The sequence below is a fragment of the Saimiri boliviensis genome, chromosome 3 (assembly GCF_048565385.1).
Source record: "Saimiri boliviensis isolate mSaiBol1 chromosome 3, mSaiBol1.pri, whole genome shotgun sequence".
Taxonomy (NCBI): Eukaryota; Metazoa; Chordata; class Mammalia; order Primates; family Cebidae; genus Saimiri; species Saimiri boliviensis.
The window spans coordinates 16,755,400-16,758,832 of NC_133451.1; positions in this window are offsets into that span (position 1 = coordinate 16,755,400).

The window sequence follows — 3,433 nt, forward strand, 5'->3', positions numbered from 1 at the left end:
CTTAATTCCAAATTGTGTAAATTGTGTATTTAGAATGTTTTCTTCAGGATCTTAATATACACTAAATTTTACAGGAATTCAACCATTGTGTAAACTAAAGGAAAATTAGCTTTTTTGGTCAAGAACTTCACCAAAAGTTGTTCACCATTTGGGAAATTCACATCAAGGGTTAGGTGGCTCCTGATATTCGATTGCCAATACAACACACTTCTTTAATTTTTAATTTTTTTGACATAGAGTCTTGCTCTGTCACCCAGGCTGGAGTGTAGTGGCATGATCTCGGCTCACTGCAGCCTCTACCTCCTGAGTTTAAAGCATCCTGGTGCCTCAGCCTCTGGAGTAGCTGGAATAACAGGTGTTCGCCACCAAGCCAGGGTAACTTTTCTATTTTTAGTAGAGACAGGGTTTCGCCAGGTTGCTCTCCAACTCCTGTCCTCAAGTGAAACTGTCCACCTAGGCCTCCCAAAGTGCTGGAATTACAGGTGTGAGCCACTGTGCCCAGCCACCACACACGTCTAACCGCCACATTCATGGTGAGCCTACCTATATATGCATGCATCTGAGTACTACATTATGTCCCTCAGTATCAATAGGGGATTTGTTCCAGGACCTCTTCAGATACCAAAATCCATGGATGTTCAAGTTACTTATATAAAATGGTATAGCATTTGCCTATAACCTACTCACAACCTCTTGTATACATTAAATCATCTATTACTTATAATACCTAATGTAATGTAAATGTTATATAAATAGTTGTTATACTGTATTGTTTAGGGAATGAAAAATAGTCTGTATATGTTCCGTATAGATGCAAGCATCCACTTATTTTCCTCAAATATTTTTGATTTGTGGTTAGTTGAATTTGAGGATGTGGAACACATGGATACGGAGGGCCAATTGTAAGTATTATTTAATTATAATGAAATATCAAGAATCAAATGTCAAAAATATCAAAGTCAAGAAATTATGCAGATTTTTAAATGTGTGTATTATCTATGAATTTCAAGATGGTAACATGAATGTTAGAAAAAGTTGGGTCTGAAAAGAACTGAAAACCATTGCTCTAGATGATCTTATACACACTAAAGTTTAGAAAAACTGCAAGTCTAACCCCAAGTTTTAGTTTTTTAATAATGATTTCACTAGGTCCTGGGGCTAACATATGTTCTAGTAGGGAAAATGATACTTTCAACTTTACAATGGAAGACAGTGGAAAAATCAGATTCCCTTATCAGCTTTGTTGGCCCACAGCTGCTATAATCAAGGCACCAGGAGCTGACCTGTTTTGGAGACTCCTCTGCAGTTCCTAGGATTTTCCAGCACTGGGATTAGTAGGTCCCTTTACACCACCAGGAATGAAATTGAGGTCAGAAGAGAATTAAGTACTATATCAAATGTGAAGGTGGAATTACACTTATTAGGCCACTAATGTCATACTAGAACTGTGCTAAGCCCTTTGCACATGTTCTGACCTTCTCTAAGGTACTTATTGTCATCCTCATTCTACGGACTAGGAAAGTGAAGCTAAGGCAGGCTGAGTCCCCAGCTGTATATAGTTAGTGAATGGATCTGGGTCTATCTGACTTCAAAGGTGATATTCTTTCCGACTGATTTGTCTTTTCTTTAGATTACAAATATAAGCTTCCCAGAGTACAATGCTGGCAATATGAATTTATTTCTTTTAAAAATTCTTATTTTTTAAAATAGAAACAGGTCTCACTATGTTTTCCAGGCTGATCTTGAACTCCTGACTTCAAGTAATCTTCCTACCAAAAGTTCTGGAATTACAGGTGTGAGCCACTGTGCCTGGTCAGAAAAATTTTAAATCATAATTGATTTGTCCTTTCTTTAGATTATAAACTTCTTGTAGTATCCCCCCCAAACATCCTCACCCATAATAATACAAACAACAACAACAAAAGAGTAAAAGCAACCAAAAATAACCCCACATCCCAAACTCAGAGAAAATTATTGTTAATATTTTGGAGAAGATACTTCTAGACATTTCTGTGTACACATATAGAAAATTTAACAAACATATATGTATTTATGTATTCCAGAAATGTTTCACACATTTCTGTGTAAACTATAAACAAATACTATAATAATTTTTTTTTTTTTTTTTTTTTTTTTTTTTTAGAGAGAGAGTGTTGCTCTTGTTGCCCAGGTTGGAGTACAGTGGCCCAATCTCAGCTCACTGCAACCTCCGCCTCCTGGGTTCAAAAGGTTCTCTTGCCTCAGCCTCCTGCGTAGCTGGGATTACAGGCATGTGCCACCATGCCTGGCAAATTTTTGTATTTTTAGTAGAGATAGGGTTTCACCACGTTGGCCAGGCTGGTCTCGAAATCCTGATCTCAGGATATCCACTAGCCTTGGCCTCTCAAAGTGCTGGGATTATAGGTGTGAGCCACTGCACCAGGCCAATAATGTTTTTTCATTATGTTTTTGAGACTCAGTCTTGCTCTATCGCCTAGGATGGAGTGCAGTGGCGTGATCCTGGCTCACTGCAACTTCTGCCTCCTGGTTTCAAGTGATTCTTCTGCCTCAGCCTCCCGAGTAGCTGGGATTATAGGTACCTGCCACTACACCCGGCTAATTTTTGTAGTTTTAGTAGAGATGGGGTTTCTCCATGTTGGCCAGGCTGGTCTCAAACTCCTGACCTCAAGTGATCCGCCCACCTCGGCGTCCCAAAATGTTAGGATTACAGGTGTGAGCCACCATGCCCTGCCTATAATAATGTCTTTGAACCCTACCTACTCAGTAATATAAAGTGAATATCTTTTTGTCAATGAAGATCTATATTCCCATTCTTAACCGGTCTTCCATGACATACAATACCATTTATCTTCTACTGGACAATTTTTAAAAATATTTTAAGCAAAAATATTTAATGTATTTTTGTAATGTATGCTTGCTGTATTATGAGGATATTAAATTCCGTCCTGAGGGATAGATAGAAAAGGAATATATGAAACTCATGTGTTAAATATAATGGGCAAACAAGTAGCCTGTAAATAGGCAGGATTAAGATGTATTGAGTGTAGATAGCATAGTGTCAGACATGACAAAGAGAATAAATGGAATATATGTAAAAAGGATGAAACAAGAGTGTTCCTAATGAACAGAACAAGGTGTGGGAAAGGCCTAGTTGCAATGTGCAGACGATGCCACCTTCAGGCTGACATTCATTCCTGAAATGGCTATTCATTAGTGACACCCATTCTGGCCCCATTTCTGTTCTGCCACAGAAACACCGATTAAGAACATGGCTCTAGTTGGGAGCGGTGGCTCATGCCTATAATCCCACACTTTGGGAGGCTAATGTGGGAGGATTGCTTGAGCCCAGAAGTTTGAGGCTGCAGTGAACTATGAACCTGCCACTGTACTCTAGCCTGGGTGACAGAATGAGATCCTGTCTTTAAAAACAAAA